This window comes from Pipistrellus kuhlii, unplaced genomic scaffold (assembly GCF_014108245.1).
Source record: "Pipistrellus kuhlii isolate mPipKuh1 unplaced genomic scaffold, mPipKuh1.p scaffold_m20_p_3, whole genome shotgun sequence".
NCBI classification, from domain to species: domain Eukaryota; kingdom Metazoa; phylum Chordata; class Mammalia; order Chiroptera; family Vespertilionidae; genus Pipistrellus; species Pipistrellus kuhlii.
Window position 1 is genome coordinate 175348485 of NW_023425529.1, and position 14154 is coordinate 175362638.

The following is a 14154-nucleotide window of genomic DNA, read 5'->3' on the forward strand; positions in this document are numbered from 1 at the left end:
CCTGTTTATCTTAGTAGTTCTGCTCTCTTTTTGAAAAGTCTCAGCCATTCTTCCTTTTAGTCCATGGGAACCGCACAAATCTGCGTGAACAGAGGGGACGTGGGGAGGTAAAGGGATAAATCGGCCTTTTCTGGTCTGTGAAATGGGGAAAGGAGCAGTCCTTCTGGGCGCTGATTATTCATTGCTAAAGCCCCTCGGCGCAATGTAAGTTAATTAACACTGCTGTGGAGAAGGGTGAGCTTTTACAGCGCAACGCACGTGTTGAATCGGAGGTGTGCAGGCAGTCACAGCCAGTGTTTCTCAAATCCTGGCCCTTGGGCTACAACCTAATGCAGCTCCTGGAACTGGTAGGACCGGACCCCAGACTGCAGAGCTATAATCTTAACAACAACAACAACAAAATTTTTTTTTTAATGTTTTTATTGATTCCAGAGAGAGAAAGGGAGAGGGAGAGAGGGATAGAAACATCAATGATGGGAGAGAACCATTGATCTACTGCCTCCTGCACGCTTCCTACTTGGGATCCAGCCGGCCACCTGGGCAGGTGCCCTAACCAGAATTCAAACCCTGAACTCCTGGCTCATGGATGGAGGCTCAACCACTGAGCCACACCAGCTGGGCAGAGTTATAATCTTTGATAATAAATGATAATATGCATTTCTTCAAGTGCTCTGTTGATTCTGAGGCACTGTAATTCGAGGGCCCCTGAAATACTAGTAAGTCTAATATTTTTAAAGCTCATAAATGAAAACAATATAAGAAATTTAAAAGAATCCAAGCCAGTTCCATGAAAATTTACTTTGGGGCTAATTGATACTTACTGCCTATTACCTCTGGGCAAAGAAAACTACTAGTAACCTAAACCCATTAATTCAACAAACATATTGAGAGCATTTATATGTGCCCAACACTGTTCTAGGCTGCGAAGATAGAGCCGTGAGCATAAAGGACAAACACCCCATCCCTCCTGGAGTTTACTTCCTGGTGGGGAAGATGCACAATGAACAAGATGAATACATGAGCTACGTGTAGTGTCTTAGGTGGCACTCTATAAAGCAGGGGAGAGGTTAGGAGAGCTGGGGGCAGAGTCTACTTTTGAATTGGGGTAAATGCAAGTGGGAGAATTTAGTCTCTCTTAGTTTAAAATGTATTGATTTCAATATTTAGGTCTTAGTGTACTTACACAAAATTCTTTTCACATGTGTTTCAAAAACAATAAAAATCTGCTACCTCCACTACTTTTTAAAAAAATATATATTTTATTGATTTTTCTTACAGAGAGGAAGGGAGAAGGATAGAGAGCTAGAAATGTCGATGAGAGAGAAACATCGACCAGCTGCCTCTTGCACACCCCCTACTGGGGATGTGCCCGCAACCAATGTACATGCCCTTGACCGGAATCGAACCTGGGACCTTACAGTCCGCAGACCGATGCTCTACCGCAGAGCCAAACCGGTTTTGGCTACCTCCACTACTTTCACCCTAACTTACCCAAACCGGAATGAGGCTCTGAAGAGGGCATTTCCGGAAGGCACGGAGCTTCTCTAGTCAGCAATATGTCCAGGGCTTTCACCTACCTACAACTGCTGGGTAGGACAAGGGTCTCGAAGTCTGGGCTGTTCTTACTGAATACTATTCTTGATAAAAGTTCAAATGTAGGACAATATTTTGCAGACACAGCTGTAAACAGGATGACCTTGATAGGAGCCCAACCAGATGAAGTGTAGCCAAATGGAAAGAAGTTAACATGTAATCAATCAAATGGAGTATAGAAGCAATAGGAAGCTTTCTTTCCTCCAGACAGATGTGAATTCCCAAGGACACAAAGGTAAGCGAGAGCAGGCCCACCTCTGCCTACTCAGAGTTTACAGCCTAGTGAGGAGGCAAAAAGGGGCACGTGAAAAAGAGGGGTGAGGGCCTGTTCCAAGACAACAGAAGAGGGAGCTGCCCATTGAAGTTTGGGTGCCGGGGGAGCTGTCAAAGTGCTTACAATTGCTGAAGGGGGCGTGTGATTCCAAGGGATCCTGGATAAGAAAGGGCAAAGGCAAGGACTTTTGATTTCCTGCATAACTGTGTTAAGGATTTCTTAAAAAACTATTTTAATGGAGGAAGGTCTCCAATGATCAAATCTACATTCAGACAAGATCCTTTAGGCTGCAGTGTGTACTTCAGACTTGGAAATTAGGAATACACCTTCCAAATATGCTCATTTCCTTTACTTATTAGAAATCCAAGCCTTAAAAATATACTCTAAGCATCTCCTCCAAAGCATATTAATTCTCAGAAGAAGTTCTTAATGTTTATTATTAACCGGGAGAAGGTGTCGTCTACTTTAATTAGGTTTCTAAGAGTCTGTGCCATCGCAATATACCCATCCCACTAAGTACTCATGCCTTCTTGTTCAAGCCACATTCCTTTTTCCTTGTGTAAGATCTCTGGATCTTCTCTCATTTCATTACATCTCTTTGGAGATTTGTATTATGGAAATTGTTCATCATCTAAAAAGACTAATAACTCCAAAGACATTTCCCTTGGTGATGTATTGGTTGGCATTTCGCTTTCACTTCTAACCATTCTTTGGTTTCCTGTCAGTGCCTGTGTCCTGGGCCAAACCCCAATCTTCATAGCTTTCATTCTTACTCCCGATAGAAATGGACATGCTACATTCTGAAGGCTGCTACACCTGTGGAATAGTGGTTGAAAGGACTTCCTGGCTGTGCGATGAACACATTATTTAGCCTCTGAAACTTCAGTTTATCTTTGAAAAGGAAGTTGAAACAGCACATATTGCAAGGAGTTCTTAATGAGGATTGAATCAGATGACGAATGCAAGTGCTTAGCTCACAGTAGGCTCTTGATAACGTTAGCCATTATATAGTACTAGGTGGGCACATAAGCAAAACATGCCATCTCTATTTAAATAATTATATAGGAGAAGACTGAAACAAAATAAGACCTTGACTTTAACCTTTCTGAATCTGAGGAGCCTGGATGAAGTGAGGGAAGGAAGGATTGGAAAAGTCATTAAGAGCGTCAACAAACAGTGGTGCCTAACCCGATGAAAGAGGGTTCCTGGTAGTGCTCAGACCTTCCTCTTCATTTAACCTCCAACTCACCAGCCGAGGCTTTGTTTGTCTGTCACGGGCAGGTGACATTGGACGGGGTGTGTTAGCTGATCTGTAATAAGATTCGGGTATGGAAAGCCTGGCCTCTGAAGAGGCAGGTATTAATGTAGCCCATTCCCCACCCAGCAGTCTATGGCCCTCTGAAACCCCTTCAACACATGGGAATTAAAAAAAAGAAAGTAGCCAAAACTGGTTTGGCTCAGTGGATAGAGCGTCTGCCTGTGGACTGAAAGGTCCCGGGTTCGATTTCGGTCAAGGGCATGTACCTTGGTTGTGGGCACATCCCCAGTGGGGATGTGCAAGAGGCAGCTGATCGATGATTCTCTCTCATTGATGTTTCTGGCTCTCTATCCCTCTCCCTTCCTCTCTGTAAAAAATCAATAAAATATATATTTTTAAAAAGCAAAGAAAGAAAGAAAGTACACCATTGTTGTCAATTTGTTCTTAATGGCAGATGAGAAAAAAGAAAGAAAAGAGGTTTGATATGAGGCCCTATGCTGTTTGCTCGTTTCCATGCTCTTCTCTCTTTGGGCATCAGCTGCATGGAATCTGTCCACAAGAATATCGAGGTGGAAATAATGAATAACATAAACGGATGAACAAAAACAGACCTGGAGACAGGAGACAGGGAAGCATCCATCAGACTGTCAAACCTCAGAGGGAAGGTAGGGGAGGTGAGGGGTAAGGGAGAGAGATCAACCAAAGGACTTATATGCATGCATATAAGCCTAACCAGTGGTCATGGACAATAGGGGCGGGTAGGGGCATATGTGGGGAGGGATTTGGGATGGGAATGGGGGGATGAGGACAATTATGTGATACCATAATCAATAATAATAATAAAAAATAATATCCATACCCTGTCTAACTGGATGTTTTCACATTCAACATCATATTACCAAGGCTTGAGTCATCACATGGCCAACACCTGCATGATGGAAGGCTGAGTGACTAAGGACAGCCCTTTGCATTTTATAGTGTAAAAAAGAAAGAAAACAGCAAAAATGTGACTATAGGCACTCAGGCAGGTAATGCTGGTTAGGAAAGCAAGCCAGGCAGGTGAGGACCAAGGAGGCCGGGACCCTCCAAGAGGGAGTGCCACTCAGGCCCACTGGCCTGTTGGCAAATGTTAACACAGCAACCCCACTGCTTGGGGTTTAAAGGTTTTTCAAGAGCCCCTAGATTTCTATATTTTTATATAAACTCTTCCAATTTTTAGATGCTGGCAACAAATCTGTTTTTAAAAATTGATTTTTAGAGAAAGAGAGAGGGGGAGAGAGAAACATTGAAGTGTTGTTCCACTTGTTTATGCATTCATTAGTTCATTGGTTCATTTGTATATGTGCCCTGATCGGGGATGGAACCTGAAACCCTGGTGTATGGGAAGACCCTCTAAATAACAGAGCTATCCGGCTAGGGCCAAGCTGGCAACAAATTAAAAAAAAAAAAATCTAAACCCATTCCAAGTAATTTCAACTTTGGGCTTCATTTAGCTGTGGGGCAATGAATGTAAACCTCTGCTCTAGTGATATGAGCCAAGCAATCTCTTTGGAAAAATTATTTCTCTCCCACAGGAACTGAAAGATTCCTGAGCTTGGAAAGTGTCGTAATATAATTTGTGTTCAACACAGCGTTGTGAAATTAGTGCGTAAAATCATTTTATTTGGCATGCTCAAAGGAACTAGGACAAATAAAAGAGAGTTTTGAAAATAATTTTTAAACAGTATTAATTTAACAGAAGTACTTACATTCAAAATTTAATGGTTGTTTTTAAAATATTTATTTATATTTAAGCTTCAGTGACCCAAGTCTGGGGTTCTTCCCTCACCATCTATCCTGGTATCTAGTCTTTTCAAACACATTTAAAACTCAAATTCTGGGAGTGTGGGATGAGGAAAGGGGAGAACAAGAGAGCCTTAGGCAGTGAAATAAGTTCACCCCTTTAAAATGCTATCAAAGTAGCTCTCTTTTTCAGTAGATCTTTTGGACAACATTTTTGAACAATTTAAGTTTAAAAATGGGAAGGCTTACTTAGTCTAGTAGTAATATTTTTTTTTAAAGGGGGGGGTCCCTTATTCCTACATAAATATAATATAAATCTACTTTTTGGATAATTGCTTAAGCCCCAAATATGAACCAGCCTGGCATAGTACTTATTTATTTTTATTTATTTTAAAATGTACTTTTATTGACTTCAGAGAGGAAAGGAGAGGGAGAGAGATAGAAACATCAATGATGAGAGAGAATCACTGATTGGTTGAGCATGCACTCTTGACTGGAATTGAACCTGGATCCCTTCAGTCCACAGGTCTATGCTCTATCCACTGAGCCAAGCCAGCTAGGGCTTGTTGTTTTTTGTTTGTTTGTTTTTTTTTGGTTTTAGAGAGACAGTGAAGGAGAGGGAGAGAGAAAGAGAAACATCTATGTGAGAGAAAAACATCTCTTGGCCACCTCCTGCACGCCCCCTACTGGGGACTGAGCCCTGGGCATGTGCTTGAGTCACACGGGTCAGGGCTGGCTTAGTACTGTTATCATTTAACAAATATCTTTTAACCCTTGTGCTGGTGAAACAAAAATGAACATGATAATTCAGTCGTGGGGGCGAGTGACTATAATTAATGAAGTAATACCGTATTATATATTTGAAAATTGCTAAGAGAGCAGACCTTAAAAGTGATTATCACGAGAAAAGAAAAATTGTAACAGTGTATGGTGATGGATGTTAACAAGATTTTACGTGGTGATCATTCCCTAATATATACATCTATAGAATCATTAGTTTTACATCTAAAACTAATGTAATGTTATATGTCAATTATACCTCAATAAAAAAAGTTCAGTAAATGACTCAAAACAATGAACTTGAAGAGATGGTTCGGGGGAGAAAGTTATTAGCTGGAAAGTCGGAACAGATCCAGTTCTGTGAAAGTCCTGTGGGAGGTCTGAACACACTGAATTCTCAATTCTACTGGTTTATTCAACCAATGGGCATGCTTCCCTGAGAGAAAGACAATGTTCACCGCAGCATCTCCTATTGCATTTAACAGTGCGGGTAGCTGGTTAGTGCAAGGCCTCTCCAATCCAAATGGCAGAGAAGTGAACCCAAAAGTGTTGGCGGGCAGACAGTGCCCCTGTGCCCCCACCTCCATCTGACCTTCACCAGTGCTGGCTCTCTCTCCGGTGACCTCTGACAACACAAAAATCAGGCCAAGTGAAAAGTCAAAATTGCGATTATTTTTTACTCCATGAAAGAATCTGGGCGACTGTCCCACTGAATTAGCCAATGTTAACGGCATGCTTCGATTCTTTGTTTATGCTGACATTATCCTTGACTTAAGAGTTGCCTTTTGAGCTTGTAGATTCATTGAAAGCTGAGGATGGCCAATATTATTTTATAAGTACTAGCAATATTTAATATTTTTGCTTCCTAATTATCTAAATTTTATAAAGATAAAATGTTCATTGTTAAAAAGTTAAGAAACTACAAAAATGTATAAAGAAAAGAATTAAACCTTCTCATACTTGCACTACGAGAAACAACTACAGATTTATTTTCATGTCTATCGTTCTGGTCAGGTATTTAAGTACACATACCTCTACAAAATTGAGGTCACAGTGCATATTATTTTGTAATATTTTATTTCACTTAATAATCTAAAGAATGTCACTTTTTATAGTTGTTTCTTATTCCATCTATGCATATACCCCTATTTATTGAATATTCTTGCATAATAAATTTTGAAAAAGCAAAAATGGTAATTTTCGTAGGCACATTCCTTAGTTTGAATAAAGCGGTCAAAGGGTATTAGGACATGCGATATATATTTCTAAACTCTCATCCACAAAGTTTGCAGTTACCTTATATTTTCACCAGCAACTGGGTGTATCTATTTCTCTTCATGTTAAGAACTGTTAACATTACAATAATTGCCATTTCTATTAACTAATTAAAAAAGCAAAAGTATCTCATTATTATTTGAGTCTACATTTGTTTGAATACTAAACTGGCTGATTTAAAAAAAAAAAAAAATATATATATATATATATATATATATATATATATATATATATATTATTGATTTTTTACAGAGAGGAAGGAAGAGGGATAGAGAGCTAGAAACATCAATGAGAGAGAAACATCGACCAGCTGCCTCCTGCACAGCCCCCACCAGGTTTGTGCCCGCAACCAAAGTACATGCCCTTGACTGGAATTGAACCCAGGACCTTCCAGTCCGCAGACCGACGCTCTATCCACTGAGCCAAACCGGTTCAGGGCTGATTTTTTTTTTATTGTAGTAAAATATGCATAACATAAAATTTATGATTTTAGTAATTTTTAAGTGTACAGTTCAGAGGTATTAAGTATATTCGCAACGTTGTACAACTGTCACCACCATCCATCTCCAGAGCTTTTTCATCTTCCCCAACTGAAGCTCTATAACCATTTAATAGTAATTCCCCACTTTCCTCCCCCGCCAGCCATTGTTCTATGCCTGTCTCTAGGAGCTTTAGTATTCTAAGAACCTCGTTTAAGTAGAATCATACAGTATTTGTCCTTTTATGCCAGGTCTTTTTGTTATAATAGTTGAATATATTCATATTTATAAACCAGTCATATTTTATTTTTAAGGTTGCCCATTTAATCACATAGTCCTTTTTTGATGAAACATTCTGTTGTTTCTTAGTGATTTCTAAATATTATTTGTACATTTAGGGATATTAACCATTTGTCATTTATTATAAAAACATCTTTCCAAGTTTGTCATCCGCCTTTTAAGCTTGTTTATTTATGATATATATATATATATATATATAAAACCCACCCCAACAAGATTCAAAGAAAATCCAAAGGCCTTACCTATTTGTTCTTTTCAATTATTAACTAGGAGTTTACTTAAGTAGTTATCCCTACATGTTTTGAAGGCAGAAATGCTAAGCCACAAAATCAATTTACAATACAAGGTCATTCAACAAGCTGGACTTTTGCTTTATTTACTTACTTATTTATTTAAACATATTTTTAATGTTTTCAGGGAGGAAGGGAGAGGGAGAGGGAGATAGAAACATCCATGATGAGAGAGAATCATCCATCGGCTGCCTCCTGCATGCCCCCTCACTGGAGATCTAGCCCACCACCAGAGCATGTGCCCTGACTGCGAATTGAACTGTGACCTCCTGGTTCATAGGTAGACGCTCAAGCACTGAGCCATGCTGGTTGGGCTACTTTTTTAAACATAGGTTTCACTATTTACTCAGATAAATACTTTAGCTGTTTTATTTGGGTTTTCTACCTCCCTAGCATCATAAACAGATGCCATGCGTAGAAGGAGGCCTCCCTAAAGGTCCCTTACAAAAAGGCCAGCAGGGTCAGTGTGTACACTGGAGTCCTAGGATTCCTGACTTTCTGAGAAGCATTCAGATTTTCCATACATGCAATGTGTGTGTGTGTGTGTGTGTGTGTGTGTGTGTGTGCATAGATCTACTAACAAATAAATCCTGGGCCACCTAGTTTTTGGAAGTAACTACGATGCCAAAAGAGTCATTGTTAGCCTTCACCATGTGGGCAAAAACTACTGTTTTCTACCAGCCTGTTAAAAAAAAAAAGAAAAAAAAAAGAACCATTTATGTAATTCCTTCTAAACTCTGACTTTTACATCAATATCTAGCAGTTCTAAAGCACCTGCTCCAAGAGAATTCTCTATCTAATAGCTTTGAAAAGCTGCGTGAAATCATTTGTAAGATTGTTTTTAAGGCGGTGCCTCACGTTCATTTGCAATCTGTTGCTGTTTCTTCACAGGAGATTGGTTTCTTAAATGAAAATACTACAGCATGGGTTTGGGCAATCGCCTGAAAAATAATAAACAGTCCTTTTTCTTAGCTGCTAACTGCAGCAAGTTGGCCTTTATAGTGTTATTTCTGGAAACCCCTCCGCAGCTCCAGGTCATTAACTTACTTTAATAGTCAACAGGAGGATGGAGTTGCAGTGTCTCGTCATGCTTGGCTTTTCATGCATTACTAACTCAGCCAGTTATCTCGTATGAATGCAGTCAAATTAAGCTGTATTTGAGGGACCAGAAAGGCAACAAATAATGCATTTTTTATCTTCTTCAAATTATGCATTTTAAAAAGTGGACCGGCTAATAAGAGTCGTGAATTGGGAAAGACTGATGTTTGAAGATTTATCAGGAGAGAACAGTCTAGATTGAATCTCTCCTATACAAACAGTCTATTGTTGAACAAACAACTGTTTTGTACCGATTATTGTCATCTTTTTGATGGACTGACAAAACAAAATATAAAAGGTAACATTTAAAAAAAACAACAACATTCAATTTCCTAACTGGTGAGTTCTCAGGGTCTGAATTTAAAAAATAAGTCGGTAAGAGTCCTTAGGCCCATGCGTATGTAGAGGAAAGAGATCTGGTATAAATCATGTTTCTGACTTGGTCACATACACTATCAGTGGCCTTGAGTTGCTCACATAATTTCTCTTGTTCCTTGACTTATTTAAAAAATTATATATAATATATACTACACAAATTACATATTATTATCTATAAGTATAATATATATTTTATTATTTGTAAATAAAAATGGATATGACTTACATGGTGAAACAAGAATGCTGGAGCATTTAATTAAGGACTTTTAATTTAAGATATAATATAACTTAGAGGTTAATATTATTATTACAGATAAGGAATTCAACTCAGAGAGGTTATATAATTTGCTTGATTTCACACTAATAACTGAGGAAGAAAGAATTTGAAGCTTATCATAAAACTCCTAGAAAAAAACAGAGGCAGTAAATTCTCTGACATTGCTGTTAATAATAATTTTTCCTGATATATTTCCTTGGCAAGGCACACACACACAACACACACACACACACACACACACAAATAAACAAATGAGACTACATAAATTAAAATGTTTTTGCACAGCAAAGGAAACCATCAACAAAACGAGTAGATGACCTACTCATCAATGATATATCTGATACAGGGTTAATATCCAAAATTAATAAAGAACTTCTATAACTTAACTCATATCCCAAGTAATCCAATTAAAAATGGGACTGAGTAGACAGTTTTCCAAAGAGGATATATAGATGGCCAATAGACATGTGAAAAGATGCTCAATATCACTTATCATCAGAAAAATGCAAATTAAAACCACAAGAGATGTTACCTCACACCTGTCAGAATGGCTACATCAATAAATCAGCAAACAGCAAGTGTTGGTGAAGACAGGAGAAAATGCAATCCTTTGTGTATTGTTGGTGGGATTACAAATTAGTGCAGCATCTATGGAAAACAGTATGGAGGTTCCTCAAAATATTAAAAATAAAACTACATTATGACCCAGCAATTCCACTTCTTGGTGTTTATTTGAAGAAATCCAAAACACTAAATCAGAAAGATATATGTACTCTTATGTTCAATGAAGCATGACTTACAATAGCCAAGATATGAAAGCAATCTAAATGTCCATCCTATATAATAAAACCTTAATATGCAAATTGACCAAACAGCAGAATGACCAGTGCACTAACCACCAGGGGGCAGATGCTCAACGCAGGAGCTGCCCCCTGGTGGTCAGAGTGCTCCCATAGGGGGAGCACCGCTTAGCCAAAAGTTGGGCTCACAGCTGGAGAGCTCTGCGGCAGTGGTGGGAGCCTCTCCTGCCTCTGTGGCAGCACTAAGGACGTTAGGCCCACTGAGAGTGGGCCTAAACCAGCAGGCAGACATCCCCTGAGAGGTCCCGGACTGTGAGAGACCGCAGGCTGGGCTGAGTGCCCACCTCTGAGTGCATGAATGTAGTGCACTGGGCTTCTAGTTAACTGATAAGTGGATACATATATTACTCAGCATGAAAAATGAGATCTCACCATCTGCAGCAACATGAATGCTAATGTTGGATATTAGCATAATAAGGGTATTATGCTAATGAAATAAATCAGATAGAGAATGACAAATATCATATGATTTCACTTATATGTGGAATCTAAAAACACACACAAATGAACAAACAAAACAGAAACAGACTCATAGGTATAAAAAACCTACTTATGATTGTCAGGTGGAAGGGGGTTGGATGACTGGGTGAAAAAGATGAAGAGATTAAGAAGTGCAAATGGTCAGTTACAAAAATAGTTACAGGTATGTAAAGTATAGCATAGGGAAGGCAGTCAGTAATTTTGTAATCTATATATATTAAACCCTAACATGCAAATAGACCAAATGGTGGAACAATCGAACAACGGGTCACTGGTGGGTATCGGCATCAGGTGGCAGAGAGTGGAAAACGGCGGGCATTTGCTATAGTGGATGGTGGAGCAGGCGAGCAGGGGCACCAGACCAAAGCAGGGTGCTGGTCATTATCATCAGCTCACCAGGTGAACCTCTGGTTGTTATTGAAAAGTCTTTGCTCCCATGCACCTTGGTTTTGCGCCCAGAGCTTGCACCCACTGCTGGTGTCAGAATCACCACTCGTACCTGCTGCTGCCCCGATCGCCCTTGAGGGCTTCTCCACCTCCCCTGCTCTTGAGAGTGACTAGGGAAGCAGCTGCCACTTGTAGGGGCTGATGGTGCTGGCCCCGCTCACTCCCGCATCGGCCCCGATTGCTCTGGGCCGTCGGCGGGTGCAAGCAGGGCCTGTGCGATGGACACCTGCATGTGGGAGCGGCAGCAGCAGGAGTGGGGTTGCCAGTAGACAAGGGACCGGGGGCCAAGGCACGAGGGGCTGGGTGGGATGGGCTGAGACCCACCCCTGTGCCCACTGAAGCCTCGTGGCCCACAGTTCCTTTCAAGGTGCACGAATTCATGCACTGGGCCCCTAGTAACTACATATGGTGCTAGGTGGGTATTAGACTTATTGGGGAGGACACTTTATAAATTATATAAATGTTGAACCATTGTGCTATACACCTTAAGCTAATATAAAATAATATTGAATGTCAACTGCAATTGACAAATTAAAAAAAAAAAACATACAAAGAACTAGAATCTGGATGTCTGCAATGATGATCATGACCAAGGCTTTAGTGTCTAACCGTGTGGGCAAGGAGCACTATTTCATTTATTTATTTATTTTTAAATATATTTTATTGATTTTACACAGAGAGGAATTGAGAGGGACAGAGAGCCAGAAACATCGATGAGAGCTGCCTCTTGCACACCCCCCACTGGGTATATGCCCGCAACCAAGGTACATGCCCTTGACCAAAATCGAACCCGGGACCTTTCAGTCCACAGGCCGATGCTCTATCCACTGAGCCAAACCAGTCCCAGCAAGGAGCACTATTTCAGGTCTCACCTTTCCTCAAATGTAAAAGGAAGGGTCAGACCCACGGTTCCCTCAGGTTTCTTCAGCTATCTTTAGGTCTTAGTGTAGTGTTGAATTAATACTCACATTCACTTCTTTTAGTAGGCCTCTAAGCACATTCAAAATTGGTAAAAAAAAATAAAAAAAAAAATGGTGGTAAGGAAATAGCATCCACTTGTAGACACCATGATTCACACCAATCAAACTGCAGGCCACTGAGCATATCCCTGGGCTATACCCGCTGTGGTTGAACTCTTTCCCCTCGAAGGCCAGCTTCTCCTGTTTCCTAACTTGTACCAGAGCCCCATTTCTCAGAAATCCACACATTAGGCTTTTCTCTCTCCTCTACCATCACTGAGGCCTCACGAGGTATGTGATGTGGTCCCTACTCTTGCCCAAGGAAATCAGACCATAAAGTTTGGTTTGGCAGAATTTTGAGACTCTTCACAAAAATGACCATTTTAAATATAAAGTCTTCCTTTTCCTCCTCTCTCCCCGCTCCCCTGCTGTGTTACTGCACTAATTTGCAAATAATATATTTTGATTTTAATCCTCCCACTGGATTTTCAAAATGGGGTGTTTCTATCACTATTGGTGAGATTTCTCTCACACTTTTCACACTTTTCCACTTTTCATACACTTAATCTCTCTTCTACATTTACCCTCCCTTCCAAAAAACCTACTGTGATTATTAAAAAATACTCAACCACCATCCCAAAGTGGTACTGACAGAACACTTTGGACCCAAGCGTTTCCTCTCAATGACACAAACACTTTGGAAAAAAATAGCAAACTAATACAAGATGATAACATGTGGGTGGCTGTCTTCTTTTCTTGCACTACAACCTTCTACATCCGAGTCATTATGTAGACTGACTACTATATTATACTACTCTACATTTGCAGTGCTCTTAAATATAACCTCATTCAATAACTGAGCAAGGTATTTTGTTGTATTTTCTTCTGATCTTTTTTCTTCTTTCACCTTCCTTTCTTCACCTACCAAATGATGTAATTGTGTGTGTGTGTGTGTGTGTGTGTGTGTTTGTCTTTTATATCTTTGCGACCTTCAATGAGTAGAATGTGGTACAAGTGACTCTGCTTTACCTCCAATGTGGGTTAGGAAAGGTCATACGGCTTCAGCGAATTTTTCTTGGGACAACAGTCTCTTTTCTTAGTGACAAACTATCCAAGCCAACTTCTCTTTGTCCCTTGTCCTTTATTGAGTCAATGCCCTTCTCATTGTCAAGTCATTAGATCTTAATATTTTTTTTTCCTCTCTATTCATCTCATTCTACACAATTTGACCTAGGTCCTTCTTCCTAGCTCTACACATTCCCCCCCCCCCCAACATCCCCCCCGCCCCCCACCGTTACTCTCCCCAGACAAGCATGGACAGCAGTAATTTCTTGAGCTCTCTTTAACGGTTGATTACATTCCCCTCCATCTTCAGAAGGGCAAAGAGATCCTATGTACTTGGCCAGCCACACTACCAGCTGGAGGAACATCTGTACAAGGGAAGGAATGAGACCTAAACAACACGAGGTCTCGGCTGACGGGGGATAAAACAGGTGACCGTGAGACAAAAGGCCCCAATAACCATCCCCGGGGCCACGGGGCCTCTTGTTTGCACTTGGTTTGGGGAGACTTGCCTAAGTGAATTCCTCCCAGACTCTGACACGGAGACTCCATTCTGCTGGTA

At 40.3% G+C, this 14154-nt stretch overlaps 1 protein-coding gene across 8 annotated transcripts in view; it reads right to left on the bottom strand.

Annotated features, from left to right (window-relative positions):
* Positions 1-14154, bottom strand: part of DLC1 (DLC1 Rho GTPase activating protein) — a 360572-nt gene that overhangs the window by 50156 nt on the left and 296262 nt on the right. The window lies entirely within an intron of this gene.